Here is a 13,703-nt window from a genome sequence, read left to right as displayed (position 1 = left end):
ACCAGGCATGATGTCCTTCTCCAGGGACTGATCCCTCTTGATAACATGTTCGAAGTACCTGAGATGAAGTCTCACCATCCTTGTTTCTAAGGAGCATTCTGGCTGTACTTCTTCCAAGACAGATTTATTTGTTCTTCTGGTAGCCCGTGATGTATTCAATATTCTTCACCAACACCATCATTCAAAGGCATCAGTTCTCCTTCGGTCTTCCCTATTCATTTTCCAGCTTTTGCACACATAAGAGCCAATTGGAAATATCATGGCTTGGGTCAGGCGCACCTTAGACCTCAAAGTGGCATCTCTGCTTTTTAATACTTTAAAGAGTTCTTTTGTACCAGATTTGCTCAGTGCAATACATCATTTGATTTCTTGACTGCTACTTCCATGAGCATTGATGGGGATCCAAGTAAAATGAAACCCTTGGCAACTTCAATATTTTCTCTGTTTATCATGATGCTCCTTATTGGTCCAGTTGTGAGGATTTTTTTTTTTATTTTGAGATGTAATCTATACTGAAGGCTATAGTCTTTGATCTTCATCGGTAAATGCTTCAAGTCCTCGTTGCTTTCTGAAAGCAAGGTTGTGTCTTCTGCATATTGCAGGTTGTTAATGAGTCTTCCTCCAATCCTGATGCTGCCTTCTTCGTATAATCTGGCTTCTCAGATTATTTGTTCAGCAAACAGATTGAATAAGTATGGTGAAAGGATACAACGCTGACACACACCTTTTACTGATTTTAAACCATGCAGTATCCCCCTTACTCTGTTCAGATAACTGCTTCTTGGTCTATGTACAGGTTCCATGTGAGCACAATTAATGTTCTGGAATTCTCATTCTTTGCAGTGTTATCCATAATTTGTTATTATACACACAGTCGAATGCCTTTGCATAGTAAATAAAATACAGGTAAACATCTTTTTGGTATTCTCTGCTTTTAGCCAAGATCCATCTGACATCAGCAGTGATATCCCTCCATCCGTGTCCTTTTCTGAATCCAGCTTGAATTTCTGGCAGTTCTCTGTTGATGTACTGCTTCAAACATTTTCAGATGATCTTCAGCAAAATTTTAGTTGTGTGTGATATTAATGATATTGTTTGATAATCTACACATTCCGTTAGATCACCTTTCTTTGGAATGGGCACAGATGTGGGTCCTTTCCAGTTGGTTGGGCAAGTAGCTGTCTTCCAAATTTCTTGGCATAGAACAGTGAGCACTTACAGTGTTACATCTGTTTGTTGAAACATCTCAATTGGTATTCCATCAATTCCTGTAGCAAGACTATTGTCCAACAAAATCAGATTTATTGCTCTATTGCAATGAAGGAGATCACACACCAGAGGATCTGTGAGGCATCTCCCCAAAGGAAAAGATAGGCTTACTCTAGGATTCTGGGGAAGGGCAGAGTTTGGATGAAATTTAAATGAATGACGTTTTGATGGGCTCAAATCAAAGCAGGGCTCTGTGTCAACACACAGGGTCAATATCAAGCGTAGCTTGCAAAATGGACCCAGGGTCCTTAGAAACTGTAAAGTTAGATGTGGAATGTTGTGTCTAGAACCCCCCGAGTCAGGGCTGTAAGTGGAGGCTGCTTCTCGGTGTCAAAGTGGCTGAGATCCTCCAGTCAAAGGTGGGATATTTCATTCTTACTGATAGAAGGACAGATTTTTAGAGTACAAGCTAATTTTTTAATTTTCTCACTTTTTATCCTATTTTTATTATTTTAGGCATTAAAAACATTATGCCTAATGTTTTTAGAAGAAGGGGCTATAGCAGGCTGCCAGAGTGGTCCCTGAAACAAAGAGAGTAAGAGCCCCTGCCCTAAATATAAAATATACTAGACACACTAATTTTGTGCACTAATTTTAAAGCAAGAGGTTAATAAAAATCTTGAAGATAACCAAAAATATTAACAACTGTTTAAAAAGTTTATGAGACTTGGGTACACTTACCTGTTTACAGGTGCTTACCTGTTTAAACAAATACATTATACATAGGTCTTCTTATCAAATTTTCGTTGACAGTTTCATTTACCTACAGCGTAATTTAGTTGAAAGACAACTTAAAAAGCATAATTTAAGTGTAAATTTAAAAAGTTTAAAAATTATAGTATTCACTTATGGCGGGGATTAGAGAGGAAAAAGCATGCACTTAATTAGTTCCCCTGGTGGTGCAGTGGTTAAAGCAATCGACTGCTAACTGAAAGGCTGGCGGTTTGAAATCACTAGCGGCTACACGAGAGAAAGATGTAACAGTCTGCTTCCATAGAGATTTACAGCCTTGGAAACCCTGTGGGATTACTATGACTCAGAATTGACTTGACGGTAGTGGGTTTGGGTTTTTGTTTTTTTATGCACTTATTCTACATTTTTAAAGAAATAGTAAGAAGCTATAGTTAACTCTCCACTCTAATCTTAAATCAAGTAGTTTTGGATTTACAATCTCTTACTTGTTACATTGAATCTTTTAAGAATTCTTTATAATCTTATACGTATTTATTATATTTTTTTACTTATGAGCTTTTTTATTCTCAAGAAAACTAGTTTCACGTTACTAACAATGCATAAACACCAGAAGAGAAACTAGATAACCAGGAGTTCCTCAAAATCAAACAATTATACTCATCCAAAGACTTCACCAAAAGAATAAAAATATTATCTATAGACTGGGAAAAAGTTTAGCTACGACAAATCCGATCAGCATCTAATCTCTAAAAACTACATGATACTGCAAAAATTCAACAACAAAAAGACAAATAACCCAATTAAAAAATGGGCAAAGGATATAAACAGGCACTTCACCAAAGAAGACATTCAGGCAGATACATGAGGAAATGCTCACGATCATTAGCCATTAGAGAAATGCAAATCAAAACTACGATGAGATACCATCTCACCCCAACGAAGGTGACATTAATCCAAAAAACACAAAATAATAAATGTTGGAGAGGTTTTAGAGAGACTGGAATGCTCATACACTGCTGGTGGGAATGTAAAATGGTACAACCACTTTGGAAATCGATTTGCCCCTTCCTTAAAAAGCTAGAAATAGAACTACCATATGATCCAGCAGTCCTACTACTTGGAATATACCCTAGAGAAATAAGAGCCCTCACATAAACAGATTTATGCACTCCCATGTTCATTGCAGCACTGTTTACAATAGGAAAAAGTTGGAAGCAACCAAGGTGCCCATCAATGGATGAAGGGTTAAATAAATTATGGTGTATTCACATAATGGAATACTGTGCAACAATTAAGAACAATGATGAATCCATGAAACATCTCAACACGGAGGAATCTGGAAGGCATTATGCTGAGTGAAATTAGTTGCAAAAGGACAAATATTGTATGAGACCACTATTATAAGAACTCAAGAAATAGTTTAAAGAAAGAAAAAAACATTGATGGTTACAAGGGTGAGGAGGGGACTGAGGGAGAGGAGTATTTGCTAATTAGATAGTAGACAAGAACTATTTTAGGTGAAGGGAAAGACAACACACAATACAGGGGAGGTTAGCACAACTGGACTAAACCAAAAGCCAAGAAGTTTCCTGAATACAAGTAAATGCTCAAAGGCCAGAGTAGCAGGGACAGGGGTCTGGGGACCATGGTTTCAGGGGACATCTAGGTCAGTTGGCATAACAAAATATATATATATTAAGAAAACATTCTGCATCCCACTCTGGTGAGTGGCACCTGGGGTCTTAAATGCTAGCAAGCAGCTATCTAAGATGAATCAATTGGTCTCAACCTACCTGGAGGAAAGAAGAATGAATAACACCAAAGACACAAGGTAATTATAAGCCCAAGATACAGAAAGGGCCACATAAACGAGAGAGTACATCAGCCTGAGACCAGAAGAACTAGATGGTCCCTGGCTACCACCGCTGACTGCCCTGACAGGGAACACAACGGAGGATCCCTGATGGAGCAGGAGAACAGTGGGATGCAGACCTCAAATTCTCATAAAAAGATCAGACTTGATGGTCTAACTGAGACTGCAGGGTCCCCGGAGATCATGTTGTAAATCCTGCCTCTGTGATATTAATGAGGGAGGATGGGCAGCAGTTGTGTTAGTGAGGCAGGACTCAAACTACAGGACTGCATTGTGTCTTGAGGCAATCTCTTGAGATACAAAAGATAGAAGCAAGCAGAGAGATTGGGGGACCTCATACCACCAAGAAAGCAGCACCAGGAGCAGAGCGCGTCCTTTGGACCTGGGGTCTCTGCACCTGAGAAGCTCCTCAACCAGAGGAAGATTGAGGACAAGGACCTTCCTCCAGAGCTGACAGAGAAAGCCTTCCTTTCCCTGGAGCTGACACCCAGAATTTGGACTTGTAACCTACTAGACTGTGAGAGAATAAATTTCTCTTTGTTAAAGCCATCCACTTGTGGTATTTCTGTTATAGCAGCACTAGATAACTAACACGTAGCCATAGCTCTTAACCACTACACCACCAGGGTTTCCACCATAGGCATAGAAGTTAGAATTTACAACACATATTTTGGGAGGACATAACCCATAACATTCCACCCTTTGGCCTCCAAAAATTCATGGCCTTGCACATGCAAAACACATTCACCCCTTCACATCATTCCAAAAGTCTCAAATCAACTCCAAATCTAAAATCTCATCTTCTGAATCATCTAAATCGAATATGGGTGAGTCTTTAGGTGTATTCCATTCTGGGACAAAATTCCTCTTCATCTGTGAACCTGTGACCCTAGAATACAAGTTATCTATTTCCAAAATACAGTGGTGGAGCAGGCACAAGGTAGACATTTCCATTACATATATAAGAAATTGGAGGGAAAGAAGGGATAACAGGCACCAAGCAAGTCCAAAACTCAGCAGAACAGATTGCATTAGCTCTCAAGGCTTGGAAATAATCCTCTGTTCTTTGAGACTATCTGGACAAGGGCACCACCCTTAAGACTGGGTGTTGGCCAAAGCCCCTCGGTGTTGGGCTTCAGCTCTGCCTTTCAAGCCCACTGGGATGGCAACTCTGCTCCCTCAGCATTGGGAGGCCCCATTCTTCTGGTACATGTGAGTGCCAACCACACCCCATTCTTCTGCCCCTTGGGCATGGAAGCCCCATCCCTCTGGCACGCCTTAACAGCAGCCCACATTCCAGGACTGAGTTGGCCAAGATCCGACCCTTTGAAACCTAGGAGGCTGTGGCCCCACACTTTGAGATCCAGGAAACCATGACCCAGCCCATTGAAACTGAGAAGGCCCTGCTTCCTGTGCTCCTTCCAATAGTTCTGCTGATCTTATAGCTGCTCCAGAGATGGCCCTTTTCTTATTTTAGAGAACAACAGATGTAGCTCCTTTGTCCTGTTTCTTGCCTGTAGAATTCCAAGAGGCAGACAGTTTTCTTTCCTTTGTTACTGTCTCTGACCCCTTCAGTCTGAGCTGATGGGTTTTCTGCTGTGGTAGCTTGTTAGATCCATCAGCCACAGGCTTAATCTCTTTAACAAAAGATTGTGTAGCCATGATGTCCTTGGTAAAAATCCTGGGACACAGGTTCTTATTTTGTAGAACTGATTTTTTCAGATCTTTAAGTGCTATTTTCATTTTGCACAGTTCGTTTTTAACTCCCAGTCTTTCCTCTCGCATTTTACTATAAGTAGCAAGGAGAAACCTATAAGATTTTGCTTAGAAATCTCATTAGCCAGATATCTAAGTTCATCACTTATAAGTTCTTTCCACCAAATGTTTGAACATAATGCAGACAAGTTCTTTGCCACTGCATAAAAAGCATTGTTCTTTCTCTATTGTCCAGTCACATGCTCATCATTTTCTTTTAAAGCCTCACCAGAAACACATTTAAAGTCCACATTTCTAGCAACATTCTGTTGCTGGTGCCCATATGTATTCTCTAAGATGCAGAGACTTTCTCTATAGCTCTCCTCACTTTCTTCTGAGCCCTGGCCATAACTGTCTTTAATGTCCAGCAGTCTCTTCAGGGCAATCTAGGCATTTACTATCAGGCACCTTAAAACTCTTTTAGCCTCTCTCCATTACTCAATTCCAAAACTGCTTCCACGATTTGGGTATCTGTTAGAGCAGCACCCCACTCTTCTGGTACCAAATTCTGTCCTAGTTAGCTAGTGCTGCTATAACCAAAATACCATAAATGGGTGGCTTTAACAAACAGAAATTTATTTTCTCACAGTTTAGGAGGCTACAAGTTCAAATTCAGAGTGCTGGCTCTAGGGGAAGGCTTTCTCTCTCTGTTGGCTCTGTCAGAAGGTCCTTGTCTCTTCAGCTTCTGCTTCCTGGTTTCTTGAGATCTCCATGTGTCTTGGCATTTATTTTACCCCATCTTTTTTTTTCTCCTCTGCTGGCTTGTTTAATCTCTTATATTTCAAAACAGGTTGATTCAATATACACCCTATAGTAATCCTGCCTCATTAACACAACAAAGACAGCCCATTCCCAGATGGAATTATAACCACAGGCATAGAGGTTAGGATTTACAGCACATATTTTGGGGGGACATAATTTAATCCATAAGGAGCCCTGGTGGCATAGTGGTTAAAGTGATTGACTGCTAACTGAAAGGTCAGTTGTTCGACACCACCAGTGACTCTGGGGGAGAAAGATGTGGCAGCCTGGTTCCATAGAAATTTATAGCCTCAGAAACCCTATGCAGTTACTATGGGTTGGAATCGACTCCCTGGCAGTGGGTTGGGTTAATTCAATCCATAACAACTGTTAACTGAAAGTTTGGCACAGCCAGAGGTGCCTCAAAGAAAGGTGTGGCAATCTGCATCCAAAAGGTCACAACTTTTAAAACTTCTGCACACATTGCATCAACACGAGATGAAATTGACTCAATGGCAACTTTTTTTTTTTTTTTAATATGTAGTATATTTAATCTCAAGAATCCTATGAGAAAGGTGCTATTACTACCCCTGCTTTTAGTTTAAGGACATGTAGGCACAGAGATACTAAGTAACTTTCCTAAGGTCACACAAGCTAGTAATGGTGGAGCTGGATTTGGTCGCCAGCAGTCAGAATCCAGAACTGCTCCTGAACACGAGGTTGTCCTGTCTCTCTAATCAGTATTGTCGTCCTCATCCTCCTCTTGCCCTCAGTGATGTGGGTAGGTACATCTGTGTTTTCACAAGCAGCTGATCTTTCCTCTGTGTGATGTTGACACCATATTTACTTCCTTTTTCTAAATTTAAGTATCGTTGTTAGACTTAGGCCATGTAAATATCCTCCTGGGTCAAGGGGGCTGGAATCAGCCCCATGGGTTTGCATCTCTCAGCCATGACTTATGACTAAGTCCCAGGCTAAGGAAGATGGGTTTCCTCTTGAAAGCAGATGCAGTGCTTTACTCAGCACCTGGAGCATAAGGGCTTAGGGAATTTTTGTTCAAGGAAGATGGGGCTAATAATTTAAAAATCCATTAATGGGAGTAGAGATGTATGGGTGGTAGAGATATAAGGGCGAGTAGAGATGTAATTAATGGAGATTAAAAATTTCATCCTCTCATAATAAATTTTCTTCAAACAGCTGGTCAGTATATGAAACTGTGCCGACCAAACTCAGAGGAGCATCCTAGCAGAACTATATGCTTACGTTCTTTGCTCTTTATTTCCTGTGATATATAAGAAAACCAGGCTACGTATATGGAGATTTGAACTTTCTAAGACTTGCTTTATTTGCAAGACAAAAAATATCAGGAGAAGCAGTTGCATCCTAGGCAAGACTCTGCCTCATTTTACTGCCCTTAGTACGGCCCTCACTGTATCTAACCTCAATGTTTCTGCTTTCCTCTTCCTAAGAAAGTGTTTGTCCTCCAGCTGTGATGCAGGTCACAGGGTGCAATGGTGTCTCCCTTCCAGCGTTCTCTGTCAAAAACATCACTTTGACTTGCAGTTTTAGAACTGAGCACTTAAAAAAATTATCGCATATCAATGTTGACATCTATCCTACAGAGTTTTATTTTAAAATCAGTTGAGAAATACTCAGGTTTGCTATGCATACACTTGTTTAGTTTATTGTAAGGTAGTTATGACAAGGCAGACAAGTAAGAGCTCACAACACTCATTTAGAACCAGAGAGTCAAAATTAACAATTACTATGTTAGTTTATGGTTAGAGTCTAAATCTTTAGACTTTAAGTATTTACCTTTAAAGGGTGGTTTCTACGGAGGATTTGACCATGGCTTGAACTTGGTGGAGACCCCTGGTACCTAGGATTTGAGGTCGGCAGCAGTAGACAGAGTCTCAGCAGGCTGGCATCTTCAGAGAGAGTAAAAGAGAAAGATTCCCTTTGCCCCTGCCTTCTTTCCCAGAATGAACTGAAGTCTTTGAGTTTACATATTATTTTCTCACCTTGGCCTGGCATGATTAGGGCCAGTGTGATGGCAAAGGCTAGTATGTTACATCTTCTCTCCAAGGTTACAGGCTAGCCAAATGTTGCATCTTTTCTTCAGGGTTAGAGATTATCAAGGAGGCTGTTTACAATTTACTTACATTGCAAGTCTAGTTTACAAACATTAACTATATGTTATGTTTTTGTTTATCACAGCATGTAGGAGCAAAGTCAACTTAAAAGTTGTTTACCACATTCTTCACAGGCTTCTGTTTTCCTATTTTTAAGTGCAGAAATTTTTTACTTTTAAGTCACATAAGTGACTTGCGCATCTGTGGAATAAGAGAAAGAGCATAAAAGTAAAGTAACAATGCCTTACAAAACCAAAAACCAAACCCACTGCTGTCGAGTTGATTCCGATTCATAACAACCCCATATGACAGAGTAGAACTGCCCCATAGTTTCCAATGAGTAGCTGGTGGATTCAAACTGCCACCTTTTGGTTAGCAGCCATAGCTCTTAACCACTGTACCACCTGGGCTCCACGATGCCTTATGCATATGACAAACACATACATCACATTGTCTTGTACATAGGTGGTTTGAGAGCATTACAGAAATTGCATAATATATGTAACAATAACTGTTTTGACATAAGTTGCATGGGAGTTACTTCACAGTCCAGCTAAGGATAGAATGCATTTTTTTTTCTTTGTTCTTTCTTTAAAGGGTGGTGTTATACAATCCCACTCTAATCTTCTTCACATAAAATTACAATCACAAAATGGAGGACAAACACCAAATACTGGGAATCAAGGCCTAAGCTGATACACACATTTTCGGGGGGACATAATTCAATCCATGACAGTAGTCAGGTACTTAACCTATTATGCCACCCAGAATCGACTTGATGGCAACTGGTTTGGTTTTGTTGTTTGTATGAGTCCCCAATCTCCTCAGGTGATTCTAATATACAGCTAGGGTTAGGAATCGCTGCTTTAGATGGATTTCAAGGGTTGATTTAATCAATTCTCCCATGATTTTGAGCCCTACCTGTTCCTGTCTATAAAATCCGGTGCCCTTTTCCATCTCTTTATAAAGCGTATATCCATATTTGAAATCCTCTTTCTGCTCTCCTTTCTTTTTAGAAGCTGACCTATAGCTCTATTTTTATTTTCCTCTAGAAGGCCCCTGCAGTTTCACCTGTGTAGTTTGGTTGTGATGTTTGCAGCTAGCGTTGGCCTTGAAGGCATACAGAATTAGTGGTTTTCTGACTTTACCTTTCCATTTTAGCCTCTTGGACTAATTTGCTTGATTGTTTTCATAGAGGCAATGACATCATTTGTTTTTGTTTCTATTTTTGAAGGTGAAGATATTTGCTCCTAATGCTGAGCAGATGTACATCGTTAGTCACTTGAAAAGGAGCCCAACAGGAGAGAAGAGAAATGTGCTGGGGGAGAGTGCCAGGGCTGTCCTTGGGGATGTACGAGATTTGGCAGATCTGGGCTCCAGCCAGCCTGATGCTCTCATTATACCTGGTGAGTTGCTTGAAAGCTGTGAGGCCAACTGTTCATTTTACTTAATGCTTACTGATTTTAAAACCTTCCAGAAAAGGTGGTACAGGCTTAGCTACCATTTTTTAATGCTGTTGGCCCAGGCACCAGGTCAATGGTTCTCAAACTTCTGCGCATGAGAATCACTTGGGAGCTTTTATAAAATCCTGATCTCGGGCCACAACCCAGACCAATTCCATGAGTCTCGCTGGGGGCGGAATCAGACATTAGTGTTCTGGGAAGCTCCCCAGGTGATTTCTCTGGGCATCCAAGCTTGAGAACCAGTGCTAGAGCTAGAGTGACCGGTGGGTCCCGAACTCGTCTGCACACTGGAATCATCTGGGAGCCTCAAAAACTATCCCTGCTTGTTTCCTACCCCTCAGAGACTGGGATTTAATTGGTCTGGAGTCAGCCTGAATTTTTGAATTTTTAAGAGACCCTCATATGATTCTCATATGCAGACAAGTTTGAGAGCCCCTGCTCCATATCAGTCGGAGAAATATGTCACCACAGGGGCGGATTAACCAGTGTTTAATTGTGTTTACTCACTAATCTGTAGTGCACAATTTCACGTGGGTGAAAAACAGATGAAATTATGCACTACAGATTAGTAAGTAAGCACAGGAAGCCCACGCGTACCTTGCTTATTTGGTAACTTGTCCCTGTGTGGAAATCTGCTTCGGCAAAGATTTACAGCCTTGGAAACCCTATGGGGCAGTTTCACTCTGTCCTCTACGGTCACTATGAGTCGGAATCAACTCAAAGGCAGTGGGTTGGTTTTGGTTTGGCTCTGTATTCATACAAACATATCTAAATGTTACTTACTACTACTTTACATCTATATTATTCCAGATATCTATTGCGGTGTAGCAAACACCACCAAAGTTCAGTGGCATAAATAACAATTTACTATCTTTCTCGGTTTTGTGGATTGACTGGGCTTAGCTGTGTAGAGTTTGCTTGAGGTCTCTCTTGCAGTTGAGTCAGATGATGGCTGGGGCTGGAGTCATCTGAAGGCATGGCTGGGCAGGACATCAAGATGATTTCTTCACTCACATGTCTGGTCCCTGGGCTGGAATAACTGGAACTGCAGGTGCTGGTTGGGTATATTTCTTCATGAGGCTCTCCCATGTGGCAATTTTGAGTGGTTAAGTGAGAGAGCTGCTAACCAAAAGGTCGGCAGTTCAGATCCACCAGTCACTCCTTGGAAACCCTATGGGGCAGTTCCACTCTGTCTTCTAGGGTTGCTGTGGGTTGGAATCGACTCAACAGCAACAAGTTTGTCTGCAGGGATGTAAGTGAATCCAACAGAGATGCTACCAACAAAATGGTGCCAATGTGCACTTTCATGGATAAGGGGATAGGAAAATGGTAGGAGATTTTCAAAGTGTGTAGACCTCAGAGTGACTGGGCTCTTACATGATAGCTGGCGTGCCCCAGAGCAAACGTTTCAAGAGACCCAAGCTTTCCTCTTATGATCTAGCCTCAGAGGTCACTCAGCGTCACTTCTGTCCCATCCTGTTAATCAAAAGTGAGTTTCAGTGTATACCAGTGTTCACTGCAGCATTATTCACAGTAACTAAAAGGTGGAAACAACCCCCCAAATGTTCATCGATGGGTGAATGGATAAACAAAATGTGGTATGTACATAAAATGGAATATTCAGCCATAAAGAGAAATGAGGGTTTGATACATGCTACAACATGGATAAACTTTGCTTTATGTTTATCAGCATTATGCTATGTGAAATAAGCCAGCCACAAAAGGACAGATATTATATGAATCCAGTTATATGAAATATCTACAATAGGCAAATTGATAAAGACAGAAAGTAGATTAGAAGTTCCCAGGGGCTAGGGGAAAGAGGGAGTGGGAAGTTATATAGCTTAATGGGTACAGAGTTTCTGTTTTGGCTGATGAAAAAAATTTGGAATGAGAAGGCTGTGAAGGTTGCAAAACATTGTATGATTAATGCCACACAATTATACACTTAAAAATTGTTTAACTGGCAGGTTTTATGTTATGTATTTTTTTTAAACTACAATAAAAAAAAAAAAAAAGAGTCCAGATTCAAGGGGAGGGGACTACAAAAGGACACGGAGGCATGGATATTCTGGTGATATCTTTGGAGACATGCTACCACATATATGTATACAATGTAAATTGAAATCTACGTAAAATCCCAGGGATAGGGTGGGGGTTGAGGGAGATTCATTTAGTTTGAGCTGCTGGTATTTTGAGGATTTACTGGCCTGACTGATAAGATTCACCACTCTTTTCTTTCAGTGAAACCAAGATTTTCCTGAAAGAATTTTGAAAATCTTATTGACCTTGAGGTCTGATCCTAAAGTTAGTGTTCTCATAAAAAACACTAATTTTAGGACTGTTCTCATATCTAAGACAGTATTACTTGTAAATCAACTTCAAAACTTAGTGCTACCTTAAAAATCTTCTAGCATATAAAGATAAGCTTTTATTTTTAGAGGATATGAAGTTAAACCGAATGTTTTTAAAAATGTAGTTCTACTTTGCACCCAACTCAAAATATTTTGTAAAAATTAATGTCATGGTGGGCATTCTAGCTTGTGTCTTCCAAATTGTATGCTGTTGATGCAAAGTGTTTATTATTATTAGATTAATATAAACCCTTTATGTCTGTAAGGTCCTCTTGCCACAGAAGCTACATTGAAGCCATGTAAAAGTTAAAGGTGGGGAATTCTAATAATTGGGTCTATATTTTAGCATTTATCACCAACTTTCTACGAAAGGATCTCTAAGCAACTCTGACAAATATAGGTTGCTATGCTGACTTTTTAAGAACAAAGTCAATGAATTAATTCAAAGTAATTTTAAGTCCACAAGACTTTAATAAGTTACCATTTTTATATTCTAATCACATATGTTGCTGCTTTTATAGACTCTAATTCTTTGCTTAAGAATGCTTCCTTGATTTTTTTTTTTTTTTTTGACAGCTTTCTTAAGCAACCTTAGCTCCTCTGTCTTTGCAGGCGGTTTTGGGGTGGCCTGGAACTTCCATGGCTGGAAGGACTACACTGTCAACAGTTCTGTAAGATTGACCCTTCCATTGCATTAAGAAGCCCATCAGCTGGTGCTGCATTTTGCCTGTGCAGGCAGGTACAATCTTCCCCGGTTGTCAGAAGAACTGGGTGGTGCCCGGCTACCGTTGCTCAACATTCTGATCAAGGATTCTATAGTGAACTCCTGATCAAAAGGGGGAAAATGTAGAACAGAATTTCGAATTTTCATAGACTCTAGACTTCCTGGAGCCATGGAGGCTAGATGAATCCCTGAAACTATTACCCTGAGATAATCTTTAAACCTTAAACTAAAAATATCCCCTGAAGTCTTCCTAAAACCAAACAGCAGTTTACCTTAACTAGGAAAAAATGTCTGCCTTGAGCATTATACTATTTTAAGAACTATTTATATAGAATCAAAGAGACAACAGCAACTCAAAAGATTAGATAGGAACCTTAGGGGGCAGTGAGTTTATGTTAATGGGGGAAGGAACAGCTCAGAAAAGGAGAGTGAGAATGGTTGCAGAGCTCGAAGAATGTAATCAATGTTACGGAATTGTTCTACATAGTTGTAGAAATTGTTGCATCAGTGTATGTTTTGCTGTGTATATTCTCAATAAAACCAAAAAACCCGTTGCTGTTGAGTTGATTCTGACTCAGAGCGACCCTACAGGACAGAGTAGAACAGCCCCATAGAGTTTCCAAGGAGCTCATGGTGGATTCAAACTGCCAACCTTTTGGCTAGCAGCCATAGCTCTTAACCACTTCGCCACCAGGGTTT

The sequence above is a fragment of the Elephas maximus genome, chromosome 14 (assembly GCF_024166365.1).
Source record: "Elephas maximus indicus isolate mEleMax1 chromosome 14, mEleMax1 primary haplotype, whole genome shotgun sequence".
NCBI lineage: Eukaryota > Metazoa > Chordata > Mammalia > Proboscidea > Elephantidae > Elephas > Elephas maximus.
Note: the sequence above shows the minus strand (reverse complement) of the source record.